Genomic DNA, 15,134 nt, shown 5'->3' with positions numbered 1-15,134 from the left:
CTGGCCCTGCATGGGCTTTATAACAATTAACAAAGTGAAACAACGCTACGTGGTGCACTGAGAGAAACGGGTCAAGAGGAAGATGAACCAACTCTGATGTAGTTGGTGGAGTAAGCAAGCAGAAACGATCTGTGTTAGGGCAAAACAAACGGGTCAAACCCTGCAGTAGTGTTTGGTGGCTATGGGTTCACCAATCTTGGAAAAATCTTTAGGTGCATCTCAGATGCATCAAACTATTCTTCTTGCATACATGCATGCCTGTTTCCTTTTTTTTTTAAAAAACATTTGGATCTTTCCAGGTGTTGACTGTGGCAAAAGTAAAAATAAATACAATCCAGAACAGCAGGTGGTGCATGTATGCCAGAGATTGTTGCTCAAGTACCTTGGCTTGTGTTACTGGAAGACCTCATGTTTCCGTGTTAGATCAGCTTCCTATGAATGAAAACAAGTAGTTGAGCTAGACTGTTGTGTTAAACTCCATGTATGCATCCAGACTGCAGAAACAAAGGACACGTCTCCCTTTAGAATAACCAGAAAGGCAGAAACCAATAATTCTGAAAAGATGAATATGTAAGCGAGTATGGCCGGGAAGATGATAGATTGATTAGGGTGCAAAGCACGGTACAGATACATATAGGCAAGGATGCCGCCGTGTATGGTAACAACCCAATCAGGGGATCCTTGCCTATCCTAATCAATACAAGATCCTGGGGGGTGGGGGGCACCTAGACAGGTGTGGCGCCCAGCCCCAATGGCCAGCAGGCCGACTAACCAAGAGGCCCGTGGGAACATGCCCCTGCAGTCTGATCGTCGGCAGCGCGGACATTCAGACTGGACCTGAACTCCATAAACACTGAAGACGGAAGTCCCTTGGTGAAGATGTCGGCGTACTGAGATGATGTGGGAACATGCATGACGCGGACATCACCTGATGTGGGAACATGCATGACGCGGACATCACCAATGTTGCTCTCCCACACGAAGTGAAGATCAACGGACATCACCAACAGCAACACGCTCCCACACGAAGTGAAGATCAATCTCAATGTGCTTGGTGCACTGATGCTGGACGGGGTTGCTGGACATGTAGACAGCGCTGATGTTGTCGCAGTAGACCAACGAAGCGCGCTGAGGTGGCGCATGGAGCTCAAGGAGAAGCTGGCGCAGCCAGGTGGCTTCGGCAACACCGTTTGCCACAGCGCGGTACTCAGATTCAGCACTGGATCTGGACACTGTGTTCTGCCGCTTCAACGACCAGGAAACCAGGTTGTCCCCGAGAAATACTGCATAACCCGATGTGGATTTGCGAGTATCCGGACAGCCTGCCCAATCAGCATCAGAGTACACAGTCAGCTCGCTCTATGAAGATGGCCGAAGAAGGAGCCCCAGGTGCAAAGTCCCTTTGATGTAGCGGAGGATATGCTTGAGAGCAGCAAGGTGTGGCTCGTGAGGATCATGCATGTGCAAGCAAACCTGCTGAACTGAGTAAGCGATATCTGGCCTGGTGAAGGTAAGGTATTGAAGTGCGCCTGCAAGACTCCGAAACTCTGAAGCATCCTGAACAGGTGGTCCGTCAGCCGCCAACTTGGGATTGGTGTCCACGGGGGTAGAGCACGGCTTACACTCGGTCATGCCAGCGCGCTCCAAGATATCCAGCATGTACTGCCGCTGAGAAAGGAGGAGGCCCGGGCCACAGCACCTGACATGCGTCCCCAGAAAGTGGTGCAACTCACCAAGGTCCTTCATGCTGAACTCCTGCTATAAGGCCTGAATAGTCTGCTGGAGAAGAGCTGATGACGAAGTAGTGAGGACAATGTCGTCCATGTAGAGGAGCAAATATATAGTGTCAGTGCCGCGGCGGTAGACAAACAGAGAGGTGTTTGACTTGGCCTCGACAAATCCCAGGCTGAGCAGATAGGCTGCGAAGCGACTGTACCAGGCACAGGGAGCCTACTTCAATCCATAGAGTGATCTGTTGAGCCGACAGACATAGTCAAGATGAGCAATGTCCTCAAAACCAGCTGGCTGTGCACAGTAGACTGTCTCAGAGAGCGTGCCATGGAGGAAGGCGTTCTTGACGTCCAGCTAGTGAATGGGCCACCGGCGAGAGAGCGCCAAGGACAGAACTGTGCGGACGGTTGCTGGCTTGACCACAGGACTGAATGTCTCATCGAAGTCCACACCTGGGTGCTGAGTGAACCCGCGAAGAACCCAGCGAGCCTTGTACCACTCCAAAGAACCATCAGCCTTGAGCTTGTGCTTGAAGATCCACTTGCCGGTGACCAGATTGGTGCGCGGTGGTCGAGGGACCAAATCCCACGTGTGGTTCTTCAGAAGAGCAGCATGTTCTTCCTCCATAGCTGCCCGCCAATTCGGATCGGCAAGGGCACTACGGATGATCTTCGGAACCGGAGACAGAGGGGCCGCGGTGAAGAGCGCGGGCTGCTAGAAGCCGAGCTACACATGGGTAACCATGCGATGCTGGTTGATGACGGGGGGGCACCGGCACAGCGCCCTTGGGTAGGGGCTGCGCACCGGTGCTGGGCGGCGGTGGCGGAGCAGGTGCGCCGCGCCGTGTGTACACACGGTCGAAGGGCTGCACCGGTGGAAGAGGCTGCACCATCCGTCAAGGAGGAGAGTCGGCAGGTCCCGCCGGGGCGGCGGCCGGAATGGCCAGACTGCGCGGGATGAACCCTGGCGGGACCGTCGGGGCCGCACGTGGCAGTGTGGGGGTCGACGCTCCAGGGGCCACGCGTGGCAGCGCGGGGGACAACGCTCCAGGGGCCGTGCGTGGCAGCGCGGGGGACGACACTCCAGGGGGCCGCGCATGGCAGCGCAGGGGACGACGCTCCGGGGGCCGCACATGGTAGTGCGGGAGGGGGCGCACCAGTGGCCGAGGTGGGCACTGGCACCAACACCGGGGGCGGTGGTCCTGCAGGAGGCGCCATGGGAGAACCTGCAGATAGAGGGGTTTGTGACGGTCCTATAGGAGCCGGCACAAAATCAATAGAGTCCTCTAGAAAATCATATTCCTGCGGGGTGGGATGTGGTGAAAGCTCAGAAAAGGGGAATGTGGACTCGTCAAACACGACGTGCCGGGATATGATGACACGGTTAGACGAGGTGTCAAGGCAGCGGTACCCTTTATGGTGAGCGGAATACCCAAGGAAGACGCACGGAAGAGAGCGGGGTGCTAGCTTATGTCTTGCCGTGGCGGTCATGTTGGGATAGCACAGGCAACCGAAGATACGGAGGTGGCTGTAGGATGGTGGCGATCCATACAGAGCCATGTGGGGTGTCGACATGGCTAGCGTCTTGGTGGGGAGGAGGTTCCAGAGGTAGGTGGCAATGGACAGGGCCTCAACCCAATAGGAAGGTGGAAGACTCGCCTGGAAGAGGAGCGAGCGGAGGATGTCGTTGACTGAACGAATGATCCTCTCTGCGCGGCCGTTCTGAGGCGAGGTGTAGGGGCATGACATGCGCAGGTGTGTGCCATGGGTGAGGAAGAAGGTTCGGGCACTGGAGTTATCAAACTCGCGCACGTTGTCGCACTGGACAGCTTTAACGGTGGCACCGAACTGTGTGGTCACATAAGAAAAGAAGTTAGTCAGGGTGTCATATGTGTCGAACTTGAGACGAAGAGGAAACATCCACAAGTAGTGAGAACAATCATCAAGAATGACCAAATAGTATTTATAACCTGAGACACTAACAATGGGAGAGATCCACAAGTCACAATGAATAAGATCAAACTTGTTTATGGCTCGGGATGACGACACCCGAAACGGGAGACGGGTGTGGCGGCCGAGTTGACACGCATGACAGGGGGATGAACTAACATCTTTATTACATGACAGAAGCATAGAAGCTAATTTGGCCAGGGACTCCTGACCAGGATGACCCAGGCGACGATGCCATAGAGTGGAGGTGGAGCCGGCAGCTAGGGCAGTGGCAGCAGTAGGGAGGTCAAGCGGGTACAACGGTCTGGAGCTATTGCACCTAACGATCACGTTCCGAGTCCCGAGATCCTTCATAGAACAACCAGAGGGGTCAAATTCCACAGAGCAGTTGTCATCAGAAGTGAACTGGCGCACAGATATAAGATTCTTAATAAGTTTTGGAGAGACAAGAACATTACTAAGATGCAGGGGTCCTGACAGGTGTGCTGAGCCAGTAGAAGTGACGGGGAGTAAGGATCCATTACCGACAACAATAGCTGAGGGAAAAGGGTACCGCTGGGGAAAAATATGTGAAAGAGAGCGAGAATCAGAAGCCATGTGGGAGGTAGCACCTGAATCGAAGTACCACTCGGTCTGCTGCGTCTGGTTCAGCGTCATGGTGCTGAAGGTGGAGGCAAGGGACTGTTGATCCCAAGGTGGCTGACCGGCAGCGCTGTAGAAGCTAGGAGGCCCAGCCCACGGGTTGGGCGCACCCCACTGAGGAGCCGGGCTGAAAGCTCCTGGGCCGGCGGCGGCCCACGGCGCGGGCGGTGTTGTAGGGGCGACGAAGGAGGCCGGTGTAGGAGAGGGCACGCCCTGCTATTGAGCCAGCAGGGCCTGCTGCAAAGCGGGCCAGGCGGCGGCCTGGGGAAGTGGAGGCCTTGGACCGGGCCACATCTGAATGGACCCGGTCCAGGGGTTGTAGAACGACGGCCACTGGCCGGCTGCCGTTGCGCCGCCCGCGGCCTGTCCAGCGGGAGAGGTGGCGCTGGAGTCGCCGCCGCCTGGAGTGCCGCACTTGGAGTCGGAGCGGCCCGCGCGCTTGCTCCGCCGGTTCCGGCCGCCCCCGGAGCAGCTGCCGGAGCCGCCCCCGGCCTTGGAAGGGGGTGCTGTGGAGCGGAGGAGCGCGGCGCAGGAGATCCAGACGCGGCGCCGTCAGCGCCCGCGGCTTGGAGGGCGGTCGGCGCTGCAGAGTTCCGCTGGGCCGCGGTGATCTCCTCAAGCAGGAGATCGTTGCGGACGCCGAGGAACGTCGGGAACGGGCGCCCGCGACGAAGATGTAGGCCGATGTCGGTTAAGTTCTTGTTGGGGCCGCGAATCACGTTCAGCACCAAGGTGCGATCCGTGACAGGCTCACCGAGGTCGGTGAGATCGTCGGCCATGGACTTGAACTTCCTGCAGTAATCGGTGGTGGACAAGTCACCTTGGCAGAAGTTGCAGAATTGGGCGTCGAGATGCAGGGCGCGGGTCTCTCGATTGCCGAGAAACTGTGCCTCGATGGTGAGCCAGGCCGCCCATGCAGAGCCGCCGCACCCTATCACGGCTTCGGCAAGTTCGGCGGAGATGGTGCCGTGAAGCCAGGAGCGGACGATGCAGTCCATCCGCTCCCAATCCAGAGAGGAGGGGGCGGAACATCTTCCTCGATGTGGTCCTGGAGGGCGAAGCGGCCGACGGTGAGCAGGAACTGGTCGCGCCACCGCGTGTAGGAGCCGGAGGAGGTGTCGAGGATGACCGGTATGAGGCTGCGGATGTTCTGCACGCCGGCGGCTTGGGCGTGGAGATTTGGAACAGCGGCAGCCTCATGGAAGAGCATGGCGGCGCGAACGTCGTCGGCGGAGGGCGATCGGCGTCGGCGGCGGCGCGTTCCTCAGCCGCGAGGGCGAGGGCCTCACGAACGCGAGCGGCGGCGGCGGCAGCGGCTGCGGCCTCGGCTGTCTTGGCGCGCGCGAGGGAGGCCTCGCGCTTCGCCTGGCGCGCCGTGCGTGCGTCGGCGAGACGCTGCTGCTCGGCGGCAGCCTCAAGGCGCTGCTGTTCGGCGTCGGCCGCGGCGTCCGCGTCATCGTTGGGGGGAAGGGTGCCGGCCATGGCGCAACCAAGGTGGCGCGCGGCTAGGGCAGCGGAAGGAGGAGAATCACGGGGGGGACCCGAACTCTTGATACCATGTAAGCGAGTATGGCCGGGAAGATGATAGATTGATTAGAGTCCAAAGCACGGTACAGATACATATAGGTAAGGATGCCGCCGTGTATGGTAACAAACCAATCAGGGGATCCTTGCCTATCCTAATCAATACAAGATCCTGGGGGGAGGCGCACCTAGACAGGTGTGGCGCCCAGCCCCAATGGCTAGCAGGCCGACTAACCAAGAGGCCCGTGGGCCGGTCTATACATGTCTCTCTAACAGAATATGCAGAGTAAAGCCAAAAATAGCATCTGAGAACGCCTTACCCCCATGAATTTACTTTACCAGTCACCATCTGCCAGAATTCCTGAGTTTAGGGACCCGCTCTGCAGTTGCTCAGTCCCGGCAGCTCACCCGTCACAACCTCTACGGCTTATACGCACCCATGTAATGGAATAAAGATGGATTTGACAGGAGGAAAAATTGTGCTTTTTCATTGCGCAAATATAACCGGCGCTAGTAGAGAAGAATTTTGATTCTCATTTCTCAATCCAAGGTGCTGTGTCTTTCAAAAAAAAAAGTTGAGTAGTGCAGTTTTGTGTGCTGTTGCGTAAGGATAGTCACTAGGATGAAAAATTCTGTGCAAAGATTTGGTTAAACATTTTTTTCCAACATTTAAATACTTATCAGCCAAAGGAATAAATGCAAATAAAGCAATTTCACATACCATCATGAGTAAAAAAAGGATAAAGAAAACTGGCAACACTTGTAGAAAAAAAGAGGGAGACAATTCATGAAACTTCAAGGCTAAGACATAGGATAGGTCCCCGAGCAAAAAAGAAGAGTCCTGGATTCATCGAATGAGCCAGGAGCATAAAACATATCCATAATCAGGCAGGAAATAAATATCCTGGCAGCAGATATAAGCAAGGCCGTCCCCAGCAACTTGACTTCCCCACTCCATCGTGTTAGATATTTGTAGATCAGAAGGGCGGCAAGGAAACTATCTAATGACCTGGCAGGGCACTTTGGGCCTTTTCCTGTGTATCTCCACTTTCTACCTCACGTTCGAGGTTCCAAAGGCGTTACGGCTAAGGGGCAGTGGCAACGACTGGCACAAAACCTCATGCTTTCGAATCCAAAAGAACCTTTCCCTCCCTTTCCCTTTTGATAAAGAGAAGGGCAGCATCTTCCACGCCCTCCCTCCCTCTGCATCCTTTATACCACAGCGGCCTCCAATTCTCTACCTTTAGATTAAGCCTTAGTGCCCCAGTCATAGGACATTCCAGATAATTCCCTTGATCCATGGAGTAGAGCAGCTCCTGGGATTTGCCTCAGCAACAGTCTAGCTCACCTGCGATGCAAAAGAGAAAGTGCAACACCAAGGGACAGATCAGGGCTACATCATAAGAGGCGATCATAGCATTCTGCTTGCGAATATGCAGACAGTTTTCACTTAAAAGTCATGGCAGACTGCTCAAGGGGTTTTACCTGGAAGTATACTCTGTCTAATTCCCCAGGCTTGCCCAAGAGCATCAAATCTTTATCCGAAAACGACTCGATGCCTGAGGATTGGCATTGGGACTAAACAGTGAGGCAGCAGCATACAAAGCCAACCACAAGAATAGGCACACAGCGACGCTCAGCCCCGAGAATGAAGCCAGGTGTCACTCCCAGGATTCTCCTCACACCCTGCTATTAGTACTCTACGCTGAACCTGTGACATTGGTGACTCCCCCAACCCAACATACTCAGTCACTGCAAGAAGGCATAGGAGCCATGAAAGGCAGAGGAACGGGAGAATACATATACACCCACGTATAGTAGCAGTAATACTATCTAGACTCCTACTAATAGCTTGCTCTGAGCCCCTTAGATTGCCTATGTGGTGCAAGCGCCAAGATCTCTCCGTTCATGAATTATAATTTTGACGGCAACGCCGTCGAGAAGGAGGTTGGAGGAGGAGGAGAAGGGAGTTGCCCATGGCCCAGGCCGTGCGACGGGTGCCGCGCGGCGCCGAGCGTGGTGTACTGCCGCGCCGACGCTGCGTACCTCTGCGCATCGTGCGACACGAGGGTGCACGCCGCGAACCGCGTGGCCTCGCGCCATGAGCGTGTGCGCGTCTGCGAGGCATGCGAGTGTGCCCCCGCCGTGCTGGTGTGCCGCGCCGATGCAGCAGCGCTGTGTGCCACCTGCGACGCGAAGGTGCACTCTGCAAACCCGCTCGCTGGGAGGCACCAGCGCGTGCCCGTGGTGCCACTCCCCACTGCAGCCATTCCGGCTGCTTCTGTGCTTGCCGAGGCAGCAGCCACCCCCGTGGCCATCGGTGACAAGGAAGAGGAGGTGGACTCTTGGCTGCTGCTCAGCAAGGATTCTGACGACGACAACAACAAAAACATCAGCACCAGAAACAACATCAGTAGCAACAACATGTACTTTGCAGAAGTGGAAGAATACTTTGATCTTGTTGGGTACAATTCATACTGCGACAACCACATCAACAGTACAGAGCAGTACGGAATGCAAGAACGGCAGCAGCAGCTGATGCAAAAAGAATATGGAGATAAGGAGGCTGGAGAGTGTGTGGTACCTTCACAAGTTGCTATGGCAAAAGAGCAGCAGCAGAGTGGCTATGGAGTTGTAGGGGCAGAGCAGGCTGCCTCCATAACTGCCGTGGTCAGTGCTTACACCGATTCCATCAGCAACAGCGTGAGTTCATCTATTACTATGCTGTCACATGTCATGTGTTTTTTTTTCTTGGGTGGATCCTACAAATTTGGGTTAGCATGTTACTTTCCAGTTAAGACCATATCCAAATAAAAGCATTTATCTAGAAAAAAGGGCCATATCAATTGATCTCAACAAAAGGTAGGTTTCTTGCTGAAAAAGGAGTTTTAGTTCTCTGGCGGTATTTCTCACTTTCTTCCATTTCGTTTACTTTTCTACTATTTTCTAATTGTAGGCAGACAATTCTTAGGCTGATGATAAGGGAAGTAGCAAAAATGTGCTTATCGTATACTAGGAATACATATTGATACGTTCCTGCAGTTTGTAACATAGACCACTCACGTCATCCCTAAGTGGATTCTATACATTAATCACTGATGGAGACCTCATTTCATATACAAATAATTCGAAGCTATTTTTCCACACTTTTTCTGAAAATCTATCAATACACAAAAGAAATGGGAGGGACCCAACTATCTATTCAGATAACAGTTAAGTAGTCCAATTTCGTCGCTAACAAAGCTACACTATATTTTGTCTCTTATTTTGCAACAGTAAATAACATCACCTTTTTTTTCCATACGTAGAATTAACCCCTTAAATTAAACCCGTCTATATATCATTGCAGGGTCTATGACACCTGCAATCCCCTTATGATTCACATGTTTCAGTGACCATTTACCGATTCCATCTCAGATATCTTTCTCATCAATGGAGCCTATGGAGGTGGGTATAGTACCAGACAACATGGCCACAGACATGGCAAACTCCAGCGTCCTGACACATGCTGGAGCCATCAGTCTCTTCTCAGGTCCTTCACTTCAAATGCCACTTCACTTCAGCCCAATGGACAGAGAGGCCAGGGTCCTAAGGTACAAGGAGAAGAAGAAGAATAGAAAGTTTGAGAAGACCATACGTTATGCAACAAGGAAGACATATGCAGAAGCACGGCCAAGGATCAAGGGCCGCTTCGCCAGAAGATCTGATATGGAAATCGAAGTGGACCAGATGTTCTTAACTGCAGCTGTCTGATGGTAGCTATGGTACTGTCCCATGGTTCTGAAGGAACTTGGTGAGATATTATCTCAAAGGCATATGTATTGACCAGAGTAATATGGTCCAATACAAGTAGTTCTAGGAAATTGACGTTATGAATAATAATGTGTTGTTGAAAACATATTGATAAAGTACCTTGGCATTTAAGTTGTGGTTTGTAACTTCAGCTATGCAGCTAGCAGGTATATGTTATTACTACTTGCTCACACGTTAACATTTTTAAATGATCAGAGAGCAGCATAGTAAAATGGAACTGCCGCTGCTTTCTGCTAATGAGTACATGTTCAATGAAATTGACGTTGCTCGATGACTGGTCACTGATAAATCCAACTGAAATTTCTCTACAGCAGAGGTGATGTGTTCCCACAGCTTCAAAAAATTCATTATGAGTGAAAAAAAGGGCAACACTGTGTGTTTTAGCTGTGAGCATCATATCTTTCGAGCATGACCTAAGCCTTCAGCATACCACTAGATTTCAGTGATAATTAACTCAACTCAAGTAGAAGTTTTAGGTGCCACTATCTGATGTATGCAACATTGAAGTTGAGTTAAAAGTACCCTAGACTACAAAATGATACAAAAGCATCCTCACACTATTTCCAAAATGAAACAAGAATATATTATAAAGCACTTTCTCATTCTCAGTGCATTCCTCTTTCCTTTCGCTAGCAACTAGTACACGAATCTTAGTGCCTTTATTTCACTGACTAGCATATATGGGTGGAGCCTCACCAAATATCTGAGGCATCCTAGGGTATTTGATCGCCTATACAGCTTATCGCATCCTTGATTAAACTTAAATGTTTAGGACCGCTAAGCTAGGCCACTAACAAACCAGCTAAATCGCCACACATTCAGATATCCAGGACATTTGGTCTCTGATATACCAGGATCAGAGGCAATTCATATGTAAACGTTTTGAAAATATTAATCAAAGAAAACGCCAACATAAACTTTGAAGGGCCTGTCCTTGACTAGTACCGAACTGTGGCAATATAAAGTGCACAGCAGATACGGTTTCATAATCTGACTGACATTGACCAAATACATCACGGAAGAATGAATTGGGAAATATATTTTTCTTGTTCCATGGTACACAAATCAATATTCCAAAAACAAAGGAGACATGGACCCAGTCCAACTTTTTAAAGAAAAAGGAACACCACAAAATTCCTCTAAGAGCATCTCCAAGAGCTCTTGTATTTATGGGTAGCTAAAATCCTAATATAGCTATTATGTAAAACAAAATAGCTATTATGTAAAACAAAACAGCTTGCAAAAAAAGATGAAATCCAACAGCTTGTCCAAAATCTAAAAAAAGGATGGCTAGCGCTTAGCGCTAGGCAAAGATAGCCAACGGCACCCACTGGAAAGAAAATGAAGATAGAAGACGATGTAGATAGAGAATATGTTGGATATGAGTTTTTTGTCTTCTTTTTTCTTTTTTTAATAACTCACTCAAGATACAAGAGCTCTTGGAGATGCTCTAAGGCCTCTTCGTTGGACACGGGCAATTGTGCCAGGGCTATTGATAATTTCCCAAACTAAACTCGACCCAAATTCTCTGTCATCCAAATATCCTACACAGTTATTTCATGAGGACCAATGGTGGTCACCCTTGAATGATGAGTGATTGATAAGATTGTGTGGATTTGATGTGTCTCTTGGCTCGTAATGTGCAGATGTAGGATGCGGCACGATGGTCGACGGCGCGAGGTGAAGGTCAGGCGAAAGATTCATGCTGAATGACCGTGGTGAAGGATGGACGCGAGTAGGCTCGGTGGAGCAAAAGGTTCATACCGAGGGACCAAGACGATGAAGGGTGGATGCGAGTAGGCCTGGATCGAGGGACCCGAGGAGGCCGGGCGGAGTCATGAGCAGTCCACATGGTGCGCGGAAGAGCAAGAGTACATGGTGATGAAGACGGCGTCGACCAAGTCGGCGAGGACAATGGCGAGTCAAGTAGGCGTGCGGCGGGCGCGCGCGAACGACTCGAAGGCGTCAAGGCTCGGCGGGAGGTCGGACACGCGTCGACATCGGCGATTTGACCCGTTTAGCCTCAAAACCGGGGAGTCAGTCGCGGCGTGCGAGAGGGTTTGACCGGTTTGGTCTCAAAATCGGGGGAGACAGGTTTGACCGGTTTAGAACTCAAAACTGGGGACGGACTTGGCGCGGTCAAGGTCCGGGCGGAGGGCACGCGGCGCCATCACGAAGCTTGCATCGAGACGAAGCGAAGTCGTGAAGGTGGCGTGTCCGTCTGTGGCTTCTATAAAAAAGTAGACGGTTTTGCCCCTGCATGGGCATATACCTTAATTAATAATGTAGGGGTCTTTTGGTAATTGGGCGAAGGATTAGTGGATAACAGCAAAGGGGATCGCCCCTTCCTCCCTGGCCGACCGAACAGAATCGGACCCCCCCCCCCCCCCCGGGGATGAATTTTTGAGACCTTGTACCAGGAATTTGATGGGAAAGGAGGCCCTTCCCTCCTTGTAACCTCCGGGCGTTTATTGCGGATCAAATTCTTGGTTCCTTTTGTTTCACTGGGAATTTTGTTTGGCCGGCGTTGCTCTGTTTATCTTGGCCGGCGTGTGGCAGTTTGGCGTGGTGTTTCAGCAGCACCTGGAGATCGAGTTCTGTAGGGAGGAGTTTTCTTGTTGGTTTGCTGGTCAGGCGCTTGGGGAAGCGCACGGCGCGCGCTGCCCTCAGGGCTGGGCGGTGGCCACCGCAGCGGCCGGCAGCAGCCCTGCTACCTTGGCCTGCGCGTGGCCCTGGGCGGTCTGCTGCTTGGAGCAGCAGCAGGCGGCCTACCGACCAGTGCCGCAGGTGGCCGCAGCGGCTTGCAGCAGCGCCGGCTGGGCAGCAGAGCCAGCAGCAGCACAAGCAAGATCAGGGGCACAGCAAGCCAGCGACAGCAGAAGCACCACCACCGCTACGCAGACAAGGTGCTCGATAGTTTGCACCAGCTGGTCGAGAAACAAGGTAATTAGCAAGTGAGCACGTTTCTTTTCTGTTCACGATAGCATATCGTCACTTATTTATTTACATGAACAGAGGTCACTCGTTGCATGCTCAGATGATCAATTAATTGTTAGTTTAAATCCTTCGTATCTACTGCACCTTCACTTACTAAATAGCTTTTGGTAATTAGTTTTTTGCTCTAATCCTTGCTGGCTTAGTTAATTTAATTAATGAGTATTTGATTTTGCTTTTGGGCTTGCATGCTTAGTGAAGAAATATTTTTTGCAAGTCTTTTAGAAAAAGGTTTTCCAGCGCTATGATAAATTTGGTACTTCCGCTTTGTGCTTAGCTTTGCTTGAGTAATTTGCTTTGAGCTTGCTTCCGCTTTGCGTCGAACTTTTCCTAACCGTTCCTAGAGTGAACTCGTCACTTGTTGGCGTGTGTTGCTTTGGCGGTTAGAAGAGAGGTGCGTCGGGTTGAATTTGGAACATAGACCTTGTTCTCTTGGAGAATTTTTAAAAGGCTTCCATTCACCCCCTCTCTGGTCGCCTGTCCGGTCCTTCATTTCAATAGTTTGATATTATTGCATACATACATTACGTACATAGATTAAGATTTCCATTCCATTACATAATCTAGGGGAAAACCTAGAGACTGACATGGTACAAAATCCTAGCTGGGCTAGCTCTAGATTTTTGTGAGATGAACTCTCCAGCCTAACACGAAACACGCAATGCAGGGCGTTCCGCACAGGCGGCGACGTTGTAGTGCGTACCTCGTCGATCAGCAAGGGAGAAGGCGACCGCGGCGAAGCGAAAGGGCGGCGGCGGGGGACGGTGAGGCTGACCGCGAACAAATGGAAGCCACCGCGGCGCTGCAGTAGCGCCTCCCTTCCTCCCCCGCGGTGCTCTCCGCAGACGCCGGTACCGAGACGGGATCCATTCCGCCGCCCTCGCCGCGCCGCCGCGGCATTTGTAGTCGTGCAGCGCGGCGCGGATTGCCGCCGAATCGGAAAACCAAGTGGCCGTGGTTTGCGGAAACTCGCAAGTACGCCTTAGGCCAAGGAATACGGTCTCTGGCGGCTGTCCAGTGGAGGAAAATGAAGGAAGGAAACAAATGGTTGGGCCAACCCTGTAGGGCCTGGTTCCCGTGGGCTCCGAGTCTGGACTTCGTTTGAACCCAATTAAGTCGAAGGGCGTCACTCTTGCAATCAAAGCCCAGCTCCCGCTCAAAATCTGAGAAGACTACGATGCAGGCAATTCTTTTCTGCTGGAAAGCTTTGAACATGTGTTGTAGAACATCATCTTTTTGCATTCTGACATTGGTCAATTCGATTTGATAGTATGTATTTTGATAGTGCATTTTCTCATAAACTTGGTCCAAGTCATTTTGCAACGAAGGTCGCAGTGCTATCTGAAACATACATGTTGCTTTTTCTGGGTGTACTGTACTGCCTGCCATATACACTTGTTCCTTTCGCAGATATCGTGATGCTAAGAACCATATCGAAAGCAATTGTGTATCGTTTGGCTCGTTAGGAATAACTTTGTTTTCATATATTATACTATTATATATTCCTTCACCTGAGGTCGATGCGTATCATTCCTCTTAATAAAAAAAGTGCCCAGACACGGTCGCAAAAAAAGATCGATGTGTATCATTTGATTTCTTTTATGTAGAGATGGGGATCTTGTACAAGGAAGAAGGTCGGCTGCAGTTGGAGGCGGCGGTGCAGCAACTTGAATCACCAACTTGCATTGCCACAAGTTGAAGTTGAAGAGGCAGGCCAGCGTACGTGTCGACCAATGATTTCGTTTTTAAATCCTTGTTATCTTCTTGTAGAGGGAGTTTTAGAGTGCTCTTTTGACTAGTCTTTCTTTCGGTAGAACAAAGCCAGATACTCTATAATCCTAGCAAAACATCACTTCTAGTATGCTTTATAATAAAGCAGGGTCAAGTGGTGTTTGGTCTAAAAATAACCAAGCAAATTGTGGATTATTTTCGGACTCCTGTTCCTTTCGTTTTCTCTTCTTTCACACCAACGCTTGTAAAAATTATCAAATTCACAACCAGACAAATTGAGCGTTACTTTTCTCATCTTATTTTATTTTCTCTAGTAATTATCCATGCAATTTTGTCCAATAGTGAACATGATAATTTTAGCAACACTTTCATCGTTTTTCCTTTCTGTCTTCTCTCGTACTGACGCCTGCAAATAGTGACATTTAGTCACGTATTTTGAATGTGAAAGGAGTAAGTATATTTATATATGCTTACTCATAAATTGAACTCGCGTAGTGTGGATATATATGGTTGATAAAATTTTTCCTTTGTTTTTTTACAACTTTTCCTTTTGTCAAGACTCCGAGAAATTCGTTAGTTCAGCTGGACCTTCATTTGCGCAGTCCATGATGTGTTGATATATATTCATGACACATTTAGGTAGGTTTTGGTATGCATGGCTATGTTGGTTTAGGTAGTGAGTTTTTTTTTTCTTACCACAGAATCACTTCAAAATACCTTGATTTTCAATTTCGTGGTGCTAATCGCTGC

General features: G+C 50.7%; 1 long non-coding RNA gene and 1 pseudogene across 1 annotated transcript; both read left to right on the top strand.

Annotated features, from left to right (window-relative positions):
- Positions 1-7,486: 7,486 nt before the first annotated feature.
- Positions 7,487-9,831, top strand: LOC120670786 (annotated as a pseudogene).
- A 2,181-nt stretch (positions 9,832-12,012) lies between these two features.
- On the top strand, positions 12,013-14,096 carry LOC120670566. The gene is made up of 2 exons (XR_005673252.1): positions 12,013-12,602; positions 13,321-14,096. It is a non-coding gene; the product is annotated as an uncharacterized LOC120670566 (long non-coding RNA).
- Positions 14,097-15,134: the final 1,038 nt, after the last annotated feature.

Source organism: Panicum virgatum, chromosome 4N (genome assembly GCF_016808335.1).
Source record: "Panicum virgatum strain AP13 chromosome 4N, P.virgatum_v5, whole genome shotgun sequence".
NCBI classification, from domain to species: Eukaryota; Viridiplantae; Streptophyta; class Magnoliopsida; order Poales; family Poaceae; genus Panicum; species Panicum virgatum.
This window is presented reverse-complemented; position numbering and strand designations above follow the sequence as displayed.